The sequence below is a fragment of the Antechinus flavipes genome, chromosome 6 (assembly GCF_016432865.1).
Source record: "Antechinus flavipes isolate AdamAnt ecotype Samford, QLD, Australia chromosome 6, AdamAnt_v2, whole genome shotgun sequence".
In the NCBI taxonomy this organism is placed as follows: Eukaryota; Metazoa; Chordata; class Mammalia; order Dasyuromorphia; family Dasyuridae; genus Antechinus; species Antechinus flavipes.
Window position 1 is genome coordinate 239,769,907 of NC_067403.1, and position 24,087 is coordinate 239,793,993.

General features: G+C 46.3%; 1 protein-coding gene and 1 long non-coding RNA gene across 4 annotated transcripts in view; one reads left to right on the plus strand and one right to left on the minus strand.

The window, feature by feature from the left end:
• LOC127541087 (transmembrane protein 263-like) overlaps positions 1–24,087 on the plus strand; it is a 348,453-nt gene that overhangs the window by 314,666 nt on the left and 9,700 nt on the right. The window lies entirely within an intron of this gene.
• On the minus strand, positions 14,040–16,828 carry LOC127541089 (uncharacterized). 3 transcript variants are annotated; one of them, XR_007948363.1, is made up of 3 exons: positions 16,552–16,828; positions 14,818–15,090; positions 14,040–14,721 (listed from the first exon to the last, which is right to left on the minus strand). It is a non-coding gene; the product is annotated as an uncharacterized LOC127541089 (long non-coding RNA). The 3 variants fall into 3 exon arrangements; XR_007948364.1 differs by having other exon boundaries at positions 14,040–14,718; positions 16,418–16,828; XR_007948362.1 differs by having other exon boundaries at positions 16,418–16,828.

Genomic DNA, 24,087 nt, shown 5'->3' on the forward strand with positions numbered 1-24,087 from the left:
ATGCTTGAAAATCTGCATGCAGGGCCTGGTTCCCTTGGGCCTTCCCCACAGACCAGGCTCTTGCTCCCACTAAAATGCACGGCTTTTTACCTCGAGAGCAGGGACTGCGTCACTGGGGCTCCGTAGCCCGAGTGCCCAGCCCCGCGTCTGGCGCCTTTCGGTTTTTGGAGAATAGGATCTCACGGATTTAGAAAATTGGTGAAGAGCCTGCCTTTATCCGTGCACTTGTGCTCAGAAACTTAGAGACGATCAATAAATGAAGCAACAGATGCTGAGCGCCTGCCTGCGGGCTGGATCAAAAAGGGGGGAAATGGACCACTTCACGTCCTTGGGAATGGTCAGGAGGCCATTGAGAACATGCTTTAGTGTAAGGACACAAATATACTCCCCAAGGAGCGTAAGCTCTCTCTGGGAGGCCTCTGAGGCTTGGGAGAAAAGCTTTGGGGAGAAAGTGGAGCCTGAGTTGGGAAGGAAAGGGAGGATTCACAGGGCCCAAGGGAAGCAGGCAGGGCCTTCCAGGGCTTGGAGAGAAGCTTGCCCAGCATACAGGTGAGAGACGGAGCATGATACGGGAGGAGCAGGACATGGAGCCCGACCAGGTGAGGGAAGGGGACTAACAGCTACGTCTGGGAAGCTGGCTTGGGGCCTGATGGGGAAGAAGTGGGAAACTTAAACAGAGGAGAATGTAATTGGTCCTAGAGGCCACAGGGGTTGCTGAGGAAGGAAATGGCTCTGCCTGAATCCGGTGTTAGGAAAATCCCTTTGACAACTTGGGTGGGGAGGGGTTGGAAGGCAGAGAAATCTGAGGCAGGGGGAGAAGTTCTTGTAAAAGTCCAGACAAAAGGGGACAAGGGCCTGAACTAGGGAGGGGAGAAGCAAGAGAGGGGCAGCTGAGAGCTAAGAACCTGGATCTGGCAGCCCGCTGGATTTGTGTGCGGAGGGACACGTAGACTTGGGCGTCTGGAAGGGTGCTGGTGCCCTCAACAACTAAAAAGCCATTGTGGGAAAGGGGTGGATTGTTGGGGAATGATAGTCTAGAGACCTCAGAAGCTCAACTCCAAATGTTACAGATGAGGAAACTGAGGCCCAGGGAAGTTAAATGACTTGATCAACATCACACAGATTATGTAGGAGGAATTGGGATGCAACCTCTCCCTCCAAAGTCAGTGCTTTTCCCCTTACACTCCAACGCCTCTATCACAATTTTTATGTCAGATCTGTTGTATTTGAGACAATATCTGCATTGAGCAACGATGTGATCATTAGGTAGGAAAGGGTAGAGATCAAAGACCCAGCACAGTCTTGGGGAACATCCACAGTTATTGGGCATGAGATGAATGGGGAATGGCTGCATGGATCACAGAAGGACCAGGATAGAGTGAGCTCATGAAAGTTCAGAAGGAAGAGTGTGTGCAGGAGGAAAGGGCGGTCAGTCGTGTCAGGATGCAGAGGAACTGGCTTCGGAGGGCAGCTCCACTAGTGGCTAGCTTTGGGACCTTGGACAAGACTGAGCTTCCGTGTTCCTCATCCATGATGATCTCAAAGGGCCCTGTATCCTAGGGCTTGAGCAAGGCCCTGTGTCCCAGCTATAGTGATCTCTTCTTGGGTTTCCTTCTCACTGATGATATTCTGGGTTCTGGGGCCCCTCTCAACTCCGAGGCTCCCAGGATTCCTTCGGTCTCTGATATTCTATGTTCTAGGCCCTCTGAACACTGACATGCTCGGGCTCCTTCCAGCTCTAACAGAGCCTTTCTTGGAATAAGTTCAGGAATCCACAGAAGAGGCCCCCCTGGATGTGGGGAGCTGTGGGGAGGTCTCCTCCATGGCCACTTTCCCATGAAACTGCAGGGGAGCCTCCATCTGCAGTGCCATCAATCTGACCCGGTTTGCATGATTTAAAACAGCTGAGAGACCAGATCCCGGCTTAGCCAACCATTCAGAGCCATTATTCAACGAGTTCCACGGGCCTGAAGCAGCAGGACCCAGTCATCCACAAGGGCTCCTGGTCGCAGGAAGTGAGTAGGACTTCAGGGGCAAAGATCAGCAAGCCAGGCCCGGGGCCTCTGAGGAGCAGATCAGCTAAAGAGGGAAGATGCTGACTGTGCTCGGGCCAGCACACCTGTGCCCAGAGCACTTCTCCTTTTCCCTCTCCCCACCCTGTCTCTCTCCTATTTCTCAATCTGTCTCTCTGTCTCTGTCTCTCTGTCTCTGTCTGTCTGTCTCTCTCTCTCTCTCTCTCTCTCTCTCTTCTCTCTCTCTCTCTCTCTCTCTTCTCTCTCTCTCTCTCTCTCTCTCTCTCTCTCTCTCTCTCTCTCTCTCTCTCTCTCTCTCTCTCTCTTCTCTCTCTCCCCATTCTCTGTTTGTGTCTCTCTCTCTGTCTCTCTATCTCTGTCTCTCTCTCTTTGTCTCTTTCTTTCTCTCTCTCTTTTTATCTCTCTCTCTCTTTCTCTGTCTGTCTGTCTCTGTCTCTCTGTCTCTGTCTCTCTGTCTCCTCTCTCTCTCTCTCTCCTCTCTCTCTCTCTCCTCTCTCTCTCTGTCTCCTTCTCTCTCTCTCTCTCCTCTCTCTACCCATCTCTCTCTTCCCCCCTCTTCTTTCCTCCCTCCTTCCATCTCTTTGCCTCCCTCTCTCTCTCCTCCCTCTCCTTCCCTTGCTCTTTTCTGCCTGTCTCTGTCTCTGTCTCTGTCTCTGTCCTCCTCATGCCCTCCCCCACAACTACCTGCTGAGCTTCTCCCCTGGGCCCTTGTTCCTGTTTCACAGGCCCAAAGGGAATTAATGACATCTGGGAGAGGGGGGGAGGGGAGGATAAGAAGAGAATGAGGAAATCAATTGGTCCCAGTGTCATTACTAATCAAAGGTGTAGCGGGAAGGACATCAGACAGCGCCCAATGGCAGGATGTGGGATGAGACCTGAGGCTGAAATTCAATCACCACAGGGCCAGAGAAGCCCTTTCCTCTCCTCTCCCCCACTCCCAATCATGGAGATTCAATGGACTTTGATTTGATTTTTCTCCCCTTCTATGATTTGCCACCTCCTCTTCAGGGCCTGAAAGTAGCCTTCCTTTCACCGCTTCCTCCCCTAGACTGCCTCACCCCCGCCCCAGCCCTCTCCCCTCCGCCGGGTCCCCAGAAGCGCACAATTACCTCGGTGCCTTTGTCTGCTTCCTTGTGGGTGACCCGGCATATTCTCGGTCTTTCTGCAGCTGGGAAGAAGCTGCTGATTTCTTATTATTTATTTGTAATGAGGCAGGAGATATTGGATTCCTCCCTGCAGGGACTCCGGAGAGAATTCTCTGTGCCCTGGCTCCTCGGGCACGGGGGAGAGGGGAGGATGCTTGTTTTGTCTCCTCGCCCTCTATGAAGTTAGGGAGGGAAGATGGAAATTCACAGTGCCGTCTTCCAAATGGGAAAAAAAATAGTCACAAAATGACAGAACCAGGAGAGAGCCTTAGAACATCGACTATCGGAGTTAAGGTGTCTTAGAACACAAAATATATAATGTCAGAGCTAAAAGGGACCTTAGAACATAGAACATATAATGTCAGAGCTAGAAGAGACCTTAGAACATCGACTGTCAGAGTCAGAAAGAACTTAGAACATAAAACATATGTCAGAGTCAGAAAGAATCTTAAAACATAAAACTATCAGAGCTAGAAGGGATCTTAGAACATAGAACATATGTCAGAGCTAGAAGGAATCTTAGAACATAGAAAATATGTCAGAATCAGAAGGAATCTTAGAACAAAATATATAATATCAGAGCTAGAAGGGACCTTAGAACATAGAACATATAATGTCAGAGCTAGAAGGAACCTTAGAACATAGTCTATCAGAGTCAGAAGGAATCTTAGAACATAGAACATGTCAGAGCTAGAAGGAACCTTAGAACATAGAACTGTCAGAATCAGAAGGAACCCTAGAATTTAGAACATATGATGTCAGAACAAAGAATCTTAGAACATAGAACATATAATGTCAGAGCTAGAAGAGACCTTAGAACATCGACTGTCAGAGTCAGAAAGAACTTAGAACATAGAAAATATGTCAGTCAGAAGGAATCTTAGAACAAAATATATAATGTCAGAGCTAGAAGGGACCTTAAAACATAGAACATATAAGGTCAGAGCTAGAAGGAACTTTTGAACATAGTCTATCAGAGTCAGAAGGAATCTTAGAACATAGAACATATGTCAGAGCTAGAAGGAACCTTAGAACATAGAACTGTCAGAATCAGAAGGAATCCTAGAATATAGAACATATTACATCAGAACTAGAAAGACTCTTAGAACATAGAACATATAATGTCAGAGCTAGAAGAAATCTTAGAACATCAAACATATAATGTGGGAGTTAGAAGGAACCTTAGAACATAGAACTGTCAGAATCAGAAGAATCCGAGAATATAGAACATATAATGTCAGAACTAGAAGGAATCTTAGAACATAGACTGTTAGAGTTGAAAGGGATCATCCAATAGAGGACACAGGATATTAGACCTGACCCCAGTCTTAGCCTTTTTCCTGATGTCTCCAACTACTTATACGACATTTTGAACTGTCATTTTAAACTCAACCTGTCCAAAACTGTACTCATTGCCTTGCCCCCTCTTCCTGACTTCTCCATTACTGTCTAGTGCACCATCATCCTCCCAGTCCCCCAGGTTTGAAACCCAGGAGTCGCCCTGAACTCCCACTCTCTCAGCCCCTAAAGCCAAGCCATTACCAATCACCTTTGAGCCACGATGCTCCCTTCTCTCCTCGGACCCTGGCCCACCCGAGTGCAGGTCCTCCTCACCCTGCACCTGGCTCACTATAATAGTCACTGCAGATCTGCCTGCCTCTCTCCCTCCTCCGATCCATCCTTCATTCAGCTGCAAAATTGATCTTTCTGACTTGAAAGCCTGACTATATCACACAAACACACAACCCCATTTAATCAATCCCAGTGGCTCCCTATTGCCTCACAATCCAATATAAAATTCTCTGTTTAGCTTTTAAAGTCCTCCATAACCTGATTCCTTCCTATCTGTTCCCCTCCACCGTGGTTCTCTGCAATATGCTGAATGCTGGTCTTGCTGACCCCGTCCCTCCTAACGTCCAACCCCTGAATTCTTCCTCCCAGTCTCGGGCAGAATCCCAGCTTCTGGAGTTGCCCCTTAAGGCTAATGCTTTCCCTCTAGGGATCATCTCCTGTTTATCCTGTCTATCCAGTTTGTACAGTCCCAAAGAGCGTTGGGTCATGTGGATTACAAATCTACATACATATTTACCATTTAGAAATGAAAATGAAAAATTATTATGAAAATGGTTTTAACTTTGTGGATCTCCTTGAGGATTCTCAGGGATCCTTGAACCATATTTTGATAGATGAAAGTCAGTGAGTATCTCTTTTGTTTAAAATTCTCTTTATTATAAAATATGATTAGGACTTCTGACTGTTTTTCTCCAAGGATTGCATGTTATCTCTGCCAATAGACTAGGGGTGCCATGAGAGCGGAGGCCATCTTTTGCCTCTCTTTGTAACCTGGCACTTATGAGGACTTAATAACGGCTTACTAACTGACTGACTGACTGACTGAGTGGGATTTCCACCTCTGCAACTGACTCACTATGTGATCTTAGCTAATTTTCCTCCTCTCTCTGGGCCTTAGTTTCCCCATCTGTAAAATAAAGGGGATGAATTATATGGATGTTAAGATTCCCTCCTAAACCTTCTAGGTTCTAGGGTCCCTCCCAGTTCTGAAATTTCCTGCTTTATATTCAAAGCTGCCTTACAGCTGGGCTGGTTTATGATTTCTATTAACTGATAAGGAAAATGCTTCCTGATAAGGAATTTAAGGTGTGGTCCCTCATAGAGATATCAGCATATTATTAGAGGACAATAAAAGACCCAAATCCATCAAATATCCAATTCGGGAATCAAATTCAAATTCAAGAAATAAAATTTTAACGACAAAATAACAGGGAGTTGGATTAACATTGGGGGAGACATGGTAGAAAACCCTAAATAATAATATTTATAACGTATAATACTTTCTCTTCTTTGATCCTCACAACAACCCTTGACTTTCGGTACTCCAGATATTATTTTCTTCATTTTATAGATGATAAAACTGACTCAAAAATTAAGTGATTTGCCAAGGATCACATAGTTAATGGGTACCCTGAGGAGTATTCAAACTCAGATCTTGTCATCTCAAAGATCAGCGCTGCCCATTATCCCATTCTCTCTCCTACAGAGCTGCCATTTGTTAAGGTCTTGCCTCATCATCCAACTCATGCAAAGGCATCAGCTAGGAAGGAAACCCAAGTCTCTTCACTCTTGGACCAGCCATGGCGGTGGGTAACCGAGGCGTGTGTTGTTATAGGCAAAGCCTGGACAAAGAGGCAGTGGGGGAAAGAAGGGAGGACTTTGACTCCATGTGCGTCTGACGTGTTTCTGAATCGCTAGTACAATGAAAAGTGATTTTTATAGTAAAATGAGCCTTTTTGTGTTTGAATGAAAAGCACACATATTCAAAATCTGATTGTAGGGGAAAAAAAATCAGGCTTTATTGTAGAAACAATTGTGCCAGACTTAAATTCCCAGAATTAAAATGGTAGGAGTGTTAAGTATGGATATGAATGCATTAAACAGATGGGTATTAATACATTTGATTCTTTCCCTTCCATTTTGGGAAGGGAGCTGTTTCTATCTCCAGCAGCTCTGCCTTCTACTATTGTAAGGGAATTGGGAGGAGAGCAAAAGTGATAGGTAGGAGGGCTGGACGTAATCATTTCTAGCTTCTCTTTATCTCCAACATTCTGTGTTCTGAATTCTTCCAACTCCAATGTTCCATGTTCTAATATCTTTCCAGCTCTGATATTCTATGCTGTCCATCCTGACATCTTATTGTTCTATTACTATTATCATTCCCTTGGTCGACATGTCTTCATTGGTGATCCAAAACTGGGTAGGTCTGCTTGCTGATGGGTATTGAGTCCACTTTGGGAAAAACAAAACATGACGTACTCCAAAACTGGGCTCCCAGTACAATTCCCACCAGCCCGCAGTCCACTCATTCTTGAACCCCTCCGCCCTGAGCTGTTCTTCAAAGGGCCCTCATCTCCCTCGCCCCAAGTAACCAAAGATTCTAGAAAGATGGCCCAGATCCTTTGCCCGTCACCTCCCTCCCCCAGCCCACCAGGAACATTCTGCAGCCCTGACCAGCCAGGGAAAAATGAAACCATCAACCCTAGAGAGCAAAGTGTTCTGAAAGAGCTTTATTCCTCACTTGTACTGGTGACGCATTGGAGAACATTGGGGGATTTGTAGGTGATAAAACACTCTGCCTTGAAAGCTAACTGTGGATTTTGGAGAACTTTTCCCTTCTTGCGGGGATATTATTAGATCCATTCTTTATCCTGGGCAATTTGGAATCAGATGGCTCGCAATGACATTTCTTGCAGGCTGCCAAGAAGTAGTCTTTGGTAGAGTTCAGCCCTCCCATCTATCCAGAGCGGGAGAACGGCTCTATATCAAATTCCACCGCAGGGGAGCCCAGAATATTGGATCAGCATTTTCACCGGCCTGCAATTCATTATTGACACTGAGTGGGGATCATTAATTTAGCCAAATGGGTTCTGGTAATTAAAGGCCGAGGCATCCGTGGTCCTTATTCGTGGGGAAAAGGGGCTGCTGTCAGAGTTCCTATGGATAATGAACATAAATTGTAGAAAAGGAGGCAGGCATTAGGAGGGCCCCGCTCTGACCAGGAGTTGGCACACAGCTGGGAAAGGGAATGTGCCCCACCTGACAAGGCTCTTAGTGCCAGAGCAGAGCTTTGTAACTTGCTGTTGGATTGTTTCAGCCATGTCCACCTCTCCATGATCCCATTTGGGGATTTCTTGGCAAAAATACTAGAGTGATTTGCCATTTTCTCCTTCAGTTTATTTTACAGATGAGGAAACTGAGGCAAATGTGATTAAATGACTTATCTAGAGTCACACTGCTAGTAAGTGTCTGAAGCTGGATTTGAATTCAGGGTCTTCTGACTCCAGGGCCAGTGCTCTATCCACTATGCAACCTAGCTGCCCCATAGCAGGGATAATAATAGTAAAAGTGTTAACAATGACAGAGGATTTACCTGGCAGCAGACCTGTAAAGTGTTTGCGAAAGAACAATTACCCCTATTTTGCAGATGAACAGATTGTGGCTTACAAAAGTGAACTTATCCATGTTCATAAAGCTAGTAGGGTCAGGTTTTCTGTTCCCAAGACAAGTGTGGATAAATCACAGATAATAGAGCTTTAAGGGGGCTAAGAGCACCAGCTGTAAATTCAGAGATCCTAGTTCAAATCTCAAGATTTGACATTTTGAAATCAGATATTGATCCTAAATTGTTTTTGTGTGGTTTTTTTTTTACCTTTTTTTATTTTTATTTTTTTATTATAGCTTTTTATTTACAAGATATATGCCTGGATAATTTTTCAGCATTGACAATTGCAAAACCAGTCCTAAATTGTTGATTTGGTATTTACTACAAAACCTGAACAAGTCACTTAATCTCTATTTACCTCGGTTTCCTGTTCTGTAAAATGGAGATAACAGTCCCACCTACCCTGCAGGGTTGTTGTAAAGACCAGGTGAGATATTGCTTGCAAAGTACTTGGTGCAGTCCTGGCACATGTATTGGACTGTTTTCAGTTGTATCCAAGTCTTCATGTCTCCATTTAGGGTTTTCTTGGCAGACATCCTGGACTGGTTTGCCATTTCCTTCTCCGGCTCATTTTACAGCTGAGGAAACTGAGGCAAACAAGATGAAACGATTCATCCACGTTCACACAGCTAGTAAGTGTCTGAGACCAGATTTGGAATCAAGATTACTCCAGGTGCCACCTTGCTGCTAAATCTAGCGCATAGTAGGTGCAATGTAAATACGAGTCCCTTCTCTAAATATTTCTGATATTTACTACGTGTGTGACCTTCAGAAAATCCCTTCATCTCCATGGTCCTCAGCTTCCTGATTTATAAAATGAGAGGAGCAAGCTAACCTCCAAGATCCCTTCCAGCTTAGATTAATGAATCTACGGACCCACAGAATATAAACTTGTGGAATATGGACCTAGTCTCATTTTCACATTTGTGTTCATATGGTAATGGATAGAGAACTAGTATCAGAGTCAGGAAGACCTGGGTTCAAGTGCTGCCTCTAACATAGCCCATCCTTGCAACCCTCGGATAGTCATCAGCCCCTCATCAGCCTCACAGAGTTTTAGGCAACCATCAAAGCAGACAAGGGGCATCTAGGGAGGTCACTTCATTAGGAGGCCCCAATGTGAAGGGTGGATTCCAGTTTGCACTATCCATACAACCTCATCGATAAATGCTTGTTGATTGGCGTCTAAAGTCATCTCATCTAAGCTTTCCATTTCCCAGAGGAGGAAATTGAGGACTAGAGGGGGAAGAGTTTGGGGTATCCTCATGTAGACAGCAGCCAGGTGAGAGTCACTCCCAGATATTGGGATGCCAAAGCCAGAAGCCTCTCCTGAGCCACATTGTCTCTAAGGTTTACAAAACACTTTCCTCACAACTGGCTATCAGATAGCGTGATTACTTTTGTCCATGTTTATAAATTACGCCACAAAAAAAGACCTCGGGATAAAGACTGTGGCGGAATAGAGATGAGGGGATGTCGCTTCATTTCTTGGATGACTGATCCTCAACCATTTTCTTGTGATTTAGAACTAAAAAACCTTAAAGGGATCTTATCTGGCCGAATCCACTCTTTTTACAAATAGGGAGATTGAGGCTGAGAAGATGATAATATCTGAACCAAGACTGCTGACTTGCCAAGCAGGTTTCAAGATTAGTATCTTGAGACTTCTTCCCAGAATACATTCAACCAAAGGGCGATGCCACTTACTCTGGATCACAGGCAGACTCAGAGATACTTCTGAGAGTCATGAGGTCTTTTTAAAGGAGATGAGAAGTATTTATTTTCCATAATTTCCCAGAACCCAACTCCTATTCTTACTGAGCTGGTTTTGTCATGCCATTAATGCACCTATGTTTCCACCTCCATGCCTTAATCCATGCTGTATCCCCTCCTAGAATGTCATCTCCTCTCTCTTATTCCTTCTTCCCTCTCCAGATCCCATCCTTTCTTCATGGTCCTGCTTAAGCCCTCTCTCTCAGAAAGGATTCCTTGTTTCTTACAGCCCTCATGCAGTCCCCCTAATTTTGAGTTTTTATCCCACTGTGGGCCCCACAATTTAGCAGCCATCTTGTTCTGTTACAGATGTGGTTTTAGCTCCTCAGCCTGATGACAATTTTCCTTGACAGCCCTATGGAGACATCACTGAATCCCCTACTACATCCAGCTTGGGGTTGTCTTAGACACCTCATAAACATTTGGGAGTCGAGTGAATTCTGACCTGTTGAGCCCAAGTCCCAGATTTTCCTTCACTTCAAGACAGGTTCCATGTCATAATATTGGCAGAATTATTTCTAGTTAGTTCAGTTAGCTAGTGAGCCACACTGCCTCCAACACTCTAGGTGTTCCCGTAATGATTTTCTGACCATTTGTTAAATCAAAGAGAGTCAGAGATCAAAAGCTTCTTAGAACATAGCTTATCTTAGAATGCTGGAGCTAAAAGAAACCCAAGAACACAAATTATCAGAGCTGAAAGGAGTCGTAGAACACAGGATGCCAGAACTGGGAAAACACTTTAGAACAAAGAATGCCACGGCTCAAAGAAATCTTAGGAAACAAACTATCCAAACTATAAGAAATGTTAGAACAGGAAGGGACTTTAGAACAAATAATATCAGAGCTGGAAGGGATCTTAGAAAACGGAATATCCAACCTGGAAGGAATCTTAGAATATGGAAAGTCAGAGCTGGAAAGAACCTTGGAGTCCAGAATGCCAGAGCTGGGAGGGACCTTAGAACATAGTATGTCAGAGCTGGAAGGGATCTTAGAAAATGGAATATTCAATCTTGGAAAGAGTCTTAGAATATGGAAAGTCAGAGCTGGAAAGAACCTTGGAGTCCAGAATGCCGAATGCCAGAGCTGGGAGGGACCTTAGAACACAGAATGTCAGAGCTGGAAGGGATCTTAGAAAATGGAATACCCAATCTGTAAGGGATCTTAGAATATGAAAAGTCAGAACTGGAAAGAATCTTGGAACCCAGAATGCCAGAGGTAGAAGGGATCTTGGAACACAAAATGTCTATTATATCTAGAAAAAACTTTAGGAAAGAAATGGAAAATGTCAGTGCTAAAAAGGAGTCATCTCTCTGAACCTTAATTTCTCCACAAGGTTTTAGAGCTACTAGGAATCTTAGAAATTGTTTATTCCAACCCTGACATTTTAGATATGAAGAAAGTGAGACTTGGAGGAAAAATAACCAGTGCTGGGTCACGTTGACAGTGAGTAGATGAATCAGGATGGGAATCTCCATCCTCCTGTTCCAATTCCATAATTACTTCCCCCACCCTGTAGATGTCTGACCTGAAAATGGGATTCTTGGTGCTGTTGCTCCCTGCCTCAGAGGCTCCTGGGCTTGGCAAAGCTTTGGTCCTGCAGAGATAGGGCCGGGTTGTCGGGTCCAGCCCTTCCCCACCCTGTTCTCGATCATATCAGCAGTCCAACCTCACTGGTCCCTCCCGACCTTGACCAGCCTGGCTCCTTCCTCCCCCCTCCCATGGCTTGGGGCCCTTAATGTCGGCCGCTCCTATTGTCAGGCCCGAAGAGTCGTGTTAGATGAAGACTTTCCTCGGATGTCACCCGGATGAAAGGCTTCCCTCCCCATCAGCCCGTGGGCCCAGCCCCGATGAGCCCGAGCTCTTCTGCACCGATGGCATCTAATGGGTATTTGCTAATAAGATCTGAGTTTGTGAGTTCTGCATCCTATTAACACCAGCGCGCATCAGGCCTGTCTGCTGAAGAGAAAATTGCAAACACAATAGAAAAGCTGCTTATGAATATTAATAGGCCTGGAAACAATGCCGAGCAAAATTGTTGATGTGATTGGAAAAGGGGAGGGGGGAGTGTGGGGGTGACAGGAGCGGGAGCCCCCCCTCCTGCAGCCCTCCCCCACACTCCAGTGCCCCCTGATAAATCCCAGAGTCGGCTGATTGTCTTGCTAAGCCCGTTTCAGCTTTCAAAGTCGGTTTTCTGCGGCCTGGTTGAAAGTAATTAAGGTATGTGATCCATGAGATGCTCCGATTGCTGTGTCTCCCTTGCCTCCTTCCGCCCCAGCCCCACAATGGGGAATCCAGACACCCCTGCTCAGAGCCGGGGCTCGCAAAGATGCTCCCACTTCTTGACAGGTTCAAAACCTTCCAGAGGAGGTGTGATCCTGAAGGGCAGGGATTATTCCAGAGGATTACATAGATTTAGAGCTGGAAATGTGCTTAGGAACCATGGAGCCCCAAGCTCCTCATTTTATAGAAGCAGAAGCCCAGGTACAGAACAAGTGAGGGAATCTGCTCCCAGTCACGCAGTAGTAAGTGTCTGAAGTGGGATTTGAATCCGGCTTTCTGTCTCCAAGCCCAGGACTCTCTCCCCTCACCCCAGCCCGGCCCCCTCTGTCTCTGCATTGCCCAGAACTTGGTACGCGACTGTTACCCAACAAATATTTGTGGATTTGAATGAAATGGAAGCAGCCGTAGGTTCACCGACACGTATAATTAATGGATTTCTTCTCATTTCACAAGCATTTATAATAATGTCATTCCCCAATAGAAAGTAAGCTCCTTGAGGCTGAGAATAATATCATTCTTGCCCGTGTATGTATTTTACATAATTATCTTTGAGCCCAGACCTGTGAAAGGGCTTCCTTTGGATAAACACCCTTCCCTTTTGGATTCTCAGAGACAATATGGCTGAAGTCAAAGCACAGGCTGATCTCTTTCCTCAGTTTCCCCATCTATAAAATAGGGACAATACTACTTATAATGATAATTTCATAGGCCTTTGCATGAGGGATGCCTTCAGGTTCCAGAGAGAGCTGCCATGTATTCTGATCTGGGTAAAATCAGGTTTAGAACATCATCGAGGATCAGATAAGGAGTCTGGGAATCCAGCCCTGCCGAAGAATGGTGATATTGGACTAGCCAGTTCCCACCTCCAGGCTGAAGTTTCTTCATCTGTAAAATGAGAAGGGCACCCTGGATCTTCTTGGGGCATTCTAGAATCTGGGCATGGCCGGTGAAGAAAATGAAATCTGAGAAGGGCTGCCCACACCGGGAGAGCTGGAGCTCTCTACAGGTGGTGATGGTTGTTTGACCTTCATTCTTGAAGGGGACCATGACATCAGGGAGGGAACGCCGTGACATGCAAGTCAATGGGATTTAAGTGATGGAGGCTGGGCAAAGGCACCTGCCTCACTTTCCCCTCCAGAGCCATCTGGATCCAATGGCCAGATAGAGATCAGGACGGCCAGAGACGGCCCTGGATGCAGTGGGAGGTCTCTGCAGGATGGGGCAGCTGACTGCCCCAGAGACCTGATGCTAACTAACATCCCCTCCCCTGTACTCTTCGATCCAACCAAACTGGCCTTCTCTCTGTTCCTCATACGTGACCCTCCATCTTCCATTGACTATCCCCCACACCTGGAGTATGCTTCATCTTCCCCTTCACCCAGAGTCCCTTTTCTTTAAGATGGGTCATGTTGCCCTCCCTTCCAAATGACCTTCCATTTGACTGTATATATTAACTTTATATTGATCCTATATATATATGTACCTTCCACTACCATTAAACTATAAGCTCTTAGTGAAATTGGGATTTTTCCCCACTTTTTGGTACTTGTAATTTCAAACCTAGCACAGTGGCTGGCACATAGTAGGAGCTTAATAAATATTTGTTGGTGAGTTGGTTGGTTGGTTGGTTGGTTGAGCTAGCTCCACTTAAAGAGAAATAGAGCAGAGGGAATAGTCCAGGGAGGGATGAATCATGACATTTGGAGTCAGAGCATGCAAACCTATAAGAACCTTTCTCAGAATTATTTGTCTTTAATAATCAAAGGACATCCTAAATTTTAGTTAGGAAAAATAAAAATGCACATTTTTTCCCCATCCAAATTCAAAGACCCTCTGACATCTACCTGGGGGCCCCAGGTTGACAACCAAGATGATCTCTAAAAGTTTCTTCCAGCTTAGATTCCATGATCCTGCAAGTTTCCACCCCATCCTAGAGTTCCCATAATAAGTATATTTCCAAGGAATTCACCACCGATTCAAGAGCTGGACCTGACACACCTGGATCCTTCCCCTGTGATTCTCAGGGACCTTTTCCTCTCCCGTCCCCAGTCAAGAGAAAGAAATCAGACCCCCCAGCCCCAGTCTTGTCCCATATCCAGTAGTAGGGACCCTGGGCCCAGGCTTCCAAGGACCCTTCAGCTTGTTTGCATTGTATTTGTGGGATAATTACTAATGGCACAGATCATTTTTATTAGCTGAGCTGTCTACATTAAAATGATAGATTTTTTTTATTAAAAACATCCAAGGGAAATGCCGTCACAGCAGGAGGAGGATAATTTTCCGTTTAGTTTAAGAGCAGATGGTTACCAAAATGTTCGATGTAAATAAATCAAGGAGAAGCCTAATCGTTGGATAAACAGTATCGGAAATTTTCTCTTGCCCGGTTCCGGCCTCCTGCTTTGGGGGGTTCTAACAAAACTCTTCCACTGGAGCCAGTTGCCGGAATTCTCCTGGCTTAGTGGGGGAAGGTCTGCTACGCAGGAAGATTTTGTCTGAGGAAATCCATATTCCTGGAGAGAGGAAGCCCACCCCCCCACATACACCCATATACACACACACCTTTACTCACCTTCTTCTGTCAGCTCTCTTGTTGACTAAGGTAAGGTATCAGAGATGGACCACCCAGGTGGCCATGTAGGTGTCTTGTGAGATCATAAGCCCCCTCGGGGCCGTGGGAGAGAGGATACCAAGATCAGGGCTGTGGGAGGGAGGAGACTATGTGATATGCTCTTGTTCCTCATCTCCACTCTGCCATAAGCTTGTCTTGAGCTGGGGGAGTCGCTGGGAGAGCCCAGACTTGGAGTTTGAATCTTGCCCCCAACACCAGCCTCAGAATCCTCATCTATAAAATGAAGAAGTCAGATTCAGGAAGAAGGAGCTCTTCCAGTTCTAGATCCAGGGATCTAGAAAAGGCAGAAAAAAGCAGATTTGATCTGGCCTTGCAGGGGCTCCCACTGCTGTCTCTAAGCATCCCAGGGATGATTTTTGGTTCCAAAACTCTGATGCAAATGAAGCTCATGTTCCCCTTGCCCCATCCCAGTAGCCTGAGTCCTGCTGCCACAAGTATCCAGTGCATTCTCTCTTTTCCCCTTCCCTCCGGGCACAGGATTTGGAATCAGAGGACTTAAATCCTCTTAAATTCTGCTATTTACTAGTGATGTAGATAAGTCATTTTCCCCTCTAGGGAGAGGAAATTTCTTCGTCTGTTAAATAAAGGATCCTAGACTTAAGGGCTGAAAGAAATGTTTTCAGGTAAACTAGATCTATTTACAAGTGAGAAAACTGAGTCCCAGGTAAGAGAAATGTTGTTCCTAAGGTCATTCAGGCTATAGGGGGTCTGGCCAGGATTCACACCCAGCCTTCTCTCCACTATCTATTATTCCCAGGAGAGCTTTAAGGGCCAGGCTTTAAGGTGGGCTCTGGGGATGGAGGCTTGCCTCGCCTCGCCTGCCTGGGCCACAGTTGGCAGACAGCATGTGCCTCTGGGGGCCCCACAAGCCCCGGAGCTGTCCGTGGTGCTCCTGGCACAGAGAGTGTGTCCCTCAAGAAGCCCCCACCTCCTGGTCTCCCTGCCCACCATGGCCAGGAGCTTGGAACTGGCCATCTGGCGAGTGCTGAAAAAAATCCCTGTGGCTGATTGACTGACAGTGGAGACTCAGGAGCCCAGCTTTCCCAGCTCCAACACAAACAAGGTATGGCCTTGACCAGCCTTGCAAGAAGGCACCTCCCAAGGTCAGGGTCGTTTCTGCCGGATATTCAGAAGACATGGGGGCCAGATCGCTACTACAACTGTGACTTCTCTCAGAGCTGCAGGGACCATCCACATCCAGCTTATTCCCCGTGCCGGTGAGGAAGCTGAGGGCCAGCGCCCGGGCCAAAACTGCAGAGAGAGCATTGGCTTTGGAGTCCAGTGCTTGAGGTCAGATGCTATCCCTGCCGCTCCGTCCCTGTGCGACCTTCCTCCCCTAGTGCTACCAGTCTGTTGGCCATCTGCCCCGGACATCCCCGATGTGTATACAATGGAGCCTAATACCTTCACTACCAGATGTCCCAGTTTCTGACCAGGGCATAACCCTCCTCCCGGACTCCAGCTTTATACTCATTCCCTGTTCTTCTGCTCCCTTCTCACCCTTCCCACATAAACAGAAATTCCTTGTCAGGAATATTACATGGAAGGTTCGTGGCCAACACAATCTCCACACAACCTTCAACTCAAGGTCCTTGTTTCTGGAGTTATGAGGAGGAAAGAGTCCTGGTTCAGTAGTCAGGGGACTTGAGTTCCAAGCCTGGCCCAGTTTCTTACATGCTCTTTGGCGGGGACCCTTCTCGGCTCTATGCTACAAAACAGGGCGATAATGATGGCACCGGGGTCCTCATGGAGTTATGGTCAAAGAGACAGAGAGAATGACTGGGCAAGGAATCACTAGCATTGGTCCTTTCCAGTACAGAGGGGTTGGAGGCAGTTATCCTCAGTAAAGAGCCTTCATTTTCCTCCCTAGACTCCAGACAACCCCAGACTTTCCCATAAGGAGTTTTTCTGCTCTCCCTGTATGGGTCCAAGCCAAAGAGAAGTTGTTCTGGTGTCCTTCCTCCCTCCCTTCCTTTCCTTCCTTCCTTTCCTCCCCTTTTCCTTTCTCTCTTGCTGTTGTGAGGAGGAACGCCATGGCAACAATTCATGGTGGCAGAATGGAGGGGGGAGAGGCGGAATCCTCAAGGCTTAGCCCCTGGTCGGCGCCGTGTCTGCTCCCTGCTGCTCTAAGCAGCCCGGCCAGGACGGCTAATGACAGAAAGCTTTAATAACCTCCAGTAATGGGCACAATTAGAGCTGTTAATGTCGCCATTAAGAATTGAGCGAATGAGAAAACAGCCCCGTGATTATTCTCCGAGGATCTGGCGCTGGGAGGGGCCTCAGACACTGTCTGGTCCAGCCAATTCATTTTACAGATGGGGAAACCAAGGTGCTTGGAGAAGAAGTGACCTAGCCAAGGTCGCATCCCGGTAACCAATGGCAGAGCTAGAATTCCCACCAAGACCCTTCAGTGGTACGCTCAGGCTACTCTCATCCCCAGCCCTTCCCAGCCAGGACATACATCCTCCTCCCTCTGTGTTTTGAACTGGAAGAGACCTTGGACATCATCTGATCCAAATATGTCTTTTACCAGCTGGGGAAACTGAGACCCAGAGAGGAGAAGGGATTCTCCCCAGATTTAGACGGATGGGCTTGCCCCTGTCTAACTGGCGCCGGCAACCATCCCTGGCGACTCCCGGGCTGGCCCTACACCATCGACATATGTTTGTGCTTGTCACAATTACCCTTAGGTTGCTACTGCAGGGAAGCTGAGAAAAGCAGATAAGACATGGTGGAGCTATCTCTTCCGAGGGAGCACAACAGATCTCCACCGTGGCTGGCCACAGGAAGAGGGAAAGGAACAGGTTCGAGCTGGGGCCAGGCATCTGTCGTACCCCTGAAGCTCACAGAACAGCCCTGGGTCATCGATTCCAATCCATCATCAATATCCGGTCACATCGGTGTCCTACTTTTACAGAGTAGTTCCCAGGGAGCTAATGTCTTGCCTGTAGCCACACAACTAGTAAGATTTAAATCCAAGTCTTTCCTAATTCCAAGTCTTGGTTTTGGGTTATGTTTCTGAGCACTCTGTGTTTATCTCATTCAGGACATTATGGTCCATTCTTCAGATTTTCACCCTCTCCCTCTCTCCTTTTTTAAAACTATCTTCCATTCTGGCTCTTCTACCTTAAGTAAATCATTTTATTTCTCTGAGCCTCAGCTTTCTTCAAGGTACACCCAGAAGGACCTGGGTTGAGTTATAAGTTGAATATTAATTGTCTGTGTGACCCTATGTAAGTCACTGCACTCGGTGTAGAGGATACAAATAAAGGCAAAAACAATCCCTTTCTCAAAAAGCTCATAGTCTAATGGAAAGAGAGCATGCAAAAAATATGCACAAAGACTAGGTAAAATGGAGGCAATCAATGGAGGAAAAACACTAGCATTAAGGCTTCTTCTAAAAGGAGGGGTTTTAGCTGGGATCTGAAGGAAGCCAGGAAAGTCAGGATGAGGAAGGAGAGAGTTTGAGGCATAAGAGACAACCAGAAAAACCCCCACTTTGAGAGACGGAAACCCCAAAAGGCCAAAGTCATTCTATCACAGAACACATGGAAGGAGTTAGGTACAGGAAGGCTGGGAACATAGGAAGAACATCGAATGCTAAATCGAAGACTGGATAGTTCATCCTGGAGACGTCATGGAACCGCTGGAGTTGGAGGGAAGAGGTGACATGGCCAGATTTGTAATTTGGCAGTTCAGAGGAAGATAGACAGGAGAAGAGAGCCACGTCAGGAAAACCAAGCTGCAGGCTGTTGCCATAGTCTAGCTATGAGGTGATGAGGGTCTGCACCAGTGTCGGAGAGAAGAGAAAATACAGGAGAGAGATTTCCAACTTAGAGGGAGCAGGACTTGCCAACAAATTGGACATGGGGGCTGAGAGAGTGAGGGGTCAATGACAGCACCTCTGTTGTTCACCCAGGTGACTGGGACAATGGTGGTGTCCTCTGCAGGAATCAGAAAATTAGGAAGATGGAGGAGAAAGGAGCTCTGGAGGAAAGATAAAGAGTTCTGTCTTTAACACAATGGATTTAAGATGTCTACAGGACATCCAGTTTAAGATGTTTAATAGGCAGTTAGAAAGAGGAGAATGGAGGATAGGAGAGAGGTTAGGGCTCAATAAATAGATCTGGAAATCATCAGAAAAAATGGTAATTGAATCCATGGGAGCTATGAGCTCATCAAAGAAAATAGTACGGAAGGGGAAGAAAATAAAGCTCAGGACAGAGCTTTGGGGAACAAACAGGGGACATGACGTGGATGAAGACCCAGTAAAGGAGAAGCAGAAGATAATAGGTGAAAAAATAGAGAAAAGAGAGATTGAAGAAGATGATCCACAGTTTCAAATGCTAGAGAGACTCCAAGAAAGATGAGGGTCGAGAAAAAGACGCTGGATTTGGCCATTAAGAGATCACTGGTAACTTTGAAGAGAACTTAGGAGTTTCTCACAAGGGAAGGAGATGGGTGACCCCAGCTCCTGGCATGGATAGATCAAGGGCTTTTTGAGGATGGGGGAGACTTAGTCCTGTGTACAGGCAATAGGGGGGAACGTAGTAAAAAGGGAGCGGTTGGAGACCAATGAGAAAATGGGGATGTGAGAGAAGGCAGCCTCTTGGGGGAATGGAATGGGATGGGACCACTTGCACTCTAGACCGCGTAGCCTTGGTGATGATAGGAGCCACCTCTTCGTGTGAGATGGGAAGGAGGAAACCGTTGCAGAAGACATCTAAGCAATATGAAATAGGGAGGAGGGAAGAAGAGGGAGCTCCTGGCAAACGGCCTCAATTTTTCCAGTGAAATATGAAGCAAGGTTCTCAGCTGGGAAGGGAGGGGAAAGGAGGGATGTAAAGGTCTGGAAATGATGCTGTGGTAAGTGGGATAGTGAGTTAATTACTATCATCCCTGCCACAGTGAGAGCCCATTTGAGATTACATAACATAAATTTGTAGTGGACCCGGTCAGCATGTTTTCACGATTTCTCCCGTTTTGTTCTGCAGCGTGTCAGTAGAAATGAAGGTGGAAAATGGTGGGAGTAATGCAAGGCAGATGCTTGTCAGAGCAAGACCTTCAATAGGATGAGGGGGTGAGAGACTAAAGTGAAGAGGAAGTGTAGAGTTGAACTGCTTCCCAGAGGGGTCAAAATGGGGAAAGTATAGCCAATGCGGGGGGGGGGGGGAGCCTGGGAAAAAATTCAATGATTTTCCAACTAATTACAAAAAGTTCTTGGTTAATTAAAACATCCTTGAAAGTCATGGGATTGTAGTCACGTTTTGTGGATCATCAATAAAATAGAAAGCCGGTTTAGAACCCAAACATTTGAGTAACTAGTAGTTGAGGGGAAAGAGAGCCAGTCCCTCGAAAAAGAATTGTGTGAGGGGCAGAAGGGAGAAGAACTCCAGCCTTGGTTTCAGTCTTGGTCTTCTCCCTGAGATTCCAAGTCCAATCTACCCACAATGCCATGGAGCTGCCATCCAGACCCAGCCCGGTCAAACTCAGAGATAACATGAGTTACTTAAGTGCTTAATAACTTAAATAACTTAAGTCAGAGAAAGAAGGAACATCACATATTTCTCTGGAGCCTAATAAGAAACTTCTGGTTTTCCCCCAGCTCTAGTAGTCTCCACATACACTCCTCAGGGCCCCTACTCTATAACCCTACCAAACTATAGGGAGAGGGGCTTAGGCCTTGATTTCACTGCTATTTCCCTAAAGTGGAGATTCCCTCTAGCAATGCAAGTGCGTGCAATTTAAGCTTAGAGATTTACCTAAAACCCTAAGAGGTGAGTGACTGCCCAGCATCCCACACACACAGGCAGGGCAAGTCACAGGCCTTGGGCCCTGATGGCTGGGCCTCCGAGGCTAGCTCTCCCTCACTACACACACCACTTCTTGTAGTCCCTGTGGATAATAATTCATTGACCGAGGCTCTTAATAGCTAATTTTTTAAATCCCCTTGAACCAGGTCGATAGCAAAGTTAACAACCAGTTTGTTGAGAGTTTTAGCCCCTGACCACTTAACCTAGGCTATTAACTGTGGGCAGAAGCCACATAATTGCAGACAAATATAGAAGCGTGGCAGCCATGGAGATGCTGGCCTGGCTGAGTGAGATGGTTTTCTGACAGTTCCCCAAGAGGAACAGGAGCTGCCTCTTGGGAGGAAGTATCACACACACCAGGAGTAACCTGCAGTGATTGTGGCAAAGGCTTAGGAGAGAGAGAAAGTAGGGGAGCTCTTCACCTTCCATTTGACAACCATCTGGTAGATTTCCATTTTAAATAATTATTTTTGCTAATTGGGTATTACTCTCTCCTCTTTCTATATAGCTAAAGGGCAACTTTTCAGTATTCTTTAAATTTTGATGAAAGCCCCAATGGCTCAATCCTAATTTAAGCTCTGCCCCTAAAGTCAAAGGACCTTAGAGATCATCTAGTCCAAAGTTTTACTGTGGCCTGCAACCCCCTATGGGTCATGTAACTATGTCAGGATCATGAAAAATTTGACGGCAGCAAAAGGAATCAAGTATTCTGCCAAGATTTACTTCTTTATATAAAAATAAACAAGCACAGCTATCCCATTACTGTACGAATTTGTTTTCTATGGTAATAATTGGGAAAATTACATGTGTGCCAAAAATTGTTTTAAAATAAATTTCTTTGTGATTTATTATCAGTAAATTTTTAAATCCCCATAGACCAGGTCAATAACAAAGTTAACAATCAGTTAGTTGAGAGTTTTAGCCCCTAACCACTTAACCTAGGTTATTAACTGTGGGCAGAAGCCATTTCTTTTTTATACCTATATACTTGGAGTCATGTGAGAAAAGGGGTCACATGTGGGAAAAGTTTAAAAAGCCCTGGTCCAGTCCAACCCATTCACTTTACACTGAGTCTAGAGGGAGTAAGTGACCAAGTTCATGCAGTTGGAATGACAGACCATAAATTTGGAAGTAAAAGGATCTTAGAGATCATCTCCTTGAACCGCCCTCCATCGTCATTGTCTAAGAAAAGACTGGCTCCAGAGGATTCAAACTGACTTACTTTTAATGGCCACATGTTCTCCATCTCCAAAGCCAGCCTTCTTTCCACGGTTCCCCCAACAGCTTAGAATGCAGCTCTGCTATTTACAAGCTGTGTGTCTCTGGACGAGGTATTTCAAACTCCCTCCGATTCCTGTCCTCGTCTGGAAAAGGAAGGGGTCCCCAAAAGCGATCTCTAAATCCCTTCCAGCCGTAAGTCCCCCGGTTCTCGGGGCCTTCTTGGGAGAATGTGTGGACTGTCTTTACCTGACTTTTCAGATTCTCTCCCTTGAAAGGAAAGCTAACAGCTCGTGGCTAAGCTAGGTGGAAAGACCAAGGGATTTCCCTGTAACTCGGAGAAAAGGATCTGGCTTGTCTGCTACAGTCCTAGAGGATAAAAGTCAAGTGGGGAGAAAATCATCATGGCCATGGTACTTTTAGCAGTTTAAGAGCTTGTAGAAAGATGGCTCCTGCCTCCTTCCTCCCAGTCCCGTATCCCTGCCCTCGCAGAGAATTATGAGTTCAAAAAGTGCTCATGAATCCAGTAACCCAATACCCTCCATTTGCAGACGAGAGACATCGAAGAAGACTTTCCCATGGCCAGTGGCAGGGACTAGAGTCCAAAAGAAATGTCAATGTGGGGTAATGGGGGAGGGGGTGAATTTTGAGACACAGATCATAGATTTGGGATAGAAGAGACCTTAAAGATCACCTAGTGGCCCGGTGAATTGGGGTTGACCTCGGAGTCAATAAGATCTGAGTTCAAATTCCATCTCCAATACTTCCTGGGTGCAAGATTCTGAGCAATTCACCAAACCTCTGGGAGACTCAGTTTCCCCATTTGTAAAATGGGAGATAATTACAGCACTTACCTCATATGGTGGTTATGAGGATCTAATGAGATGCTATGTGTAAGAAGCTTTGCAAACTCAAATGCCTTAGAGAAAAATCAACCGTTATTATTTCCTTCTGAGTCATTCCACCTCCTTGTTCCATTTCCTTCCTAACGTCACCCTCTGGTCCTTGCCGAGATTGTAACACAAAGCCCAGTACCACACCCGGCCCAGCCTCCTCCTCCATCTACAGATGAGGAAACTGAGGTTCCACGGTGACCCAAGGTCACAGGGCTACAGAGGTGTCACCTGGGGCAATACTGGTGTGGAACCCCAGCCCTGCCGGCTGCCGGCTGTGTGACTTTGGGTCAGTCACTTCTCTCACCTGTAAAATGAGGAGATTGGATGTTATGGTTTCTGAGGTCTTTCATTCTGTAGCCCAGGACCTGATGACCCTGGGGATAGGGACAGAGCTCTCACCTCAACACAAGGAAGTCCTTCCAAGCCGTGAGAATGTGATGTCCTCCTCTGGAATATACAGTGTCCCTGTCCCTGCCCTCAAGGACCTCACAGTAGACAGAGGCTCATTGACCAATTAATGAACACTGATTTGGGGCTGGACCTGGCCCTTCTCTGGCAGCCGGAGTCCTTGCTGTCCAGATCTCTCGGCCCCTTTGGAAGCCCGCTCACCCTCCCAGCTTTCAGTCTCAGAGCCCGCCTGCCTCCTTCCCCAGGGAGGAGGCAAGCCCCGACCTTGCGACAGAGAGTAACCATGTTTTGCGTGTATTCTGGGACCCTCAGCCCTCTGACAGAGCCCCCTGTCACTTCCCATTGGGGGACGTGTCTGTCTGCAGACATGTCAAGCCCCTGCGCTAACTGGGGATGCCCAGACAAGCTGGGGATGGGAAATTCAGATTCAGGATGGGTTGGAAGGTGGCGGCTGAGGCTGCTTCATCATCGGTCCTCTGGGGCTGGTCTTGAGGCTCAGAGGCACAGATTTTAAAAAGTTCTTTTTCCAAATGATTTCTCCTTCGATAAAACAATAAAATGTAAGAGCTGGAAGAAAGCTTGGACTATGCTGGACCTAAAAAGGGTCTTACAACATGGATGTCAGAGCTAGGAGAGACCATAGAACATGGATGTCAGGCCTGGGAGGAACCTTAGAACAAAGAAGGCCAGAGCTAGGAGGGACCCTCGTCCTTGTACTCTGATCCTTTCATGTTACATACAAGAAATCTGAGACCCCCAGAGCATGTTCAAAACAAAATCGGAATCAGTATTTGAACTTGACCCCTAATTCAATGCTTTTTCCACTTTTCCATAATTAATTAAACTAAGCATAGCCCACACAAAGCAGCTCACAC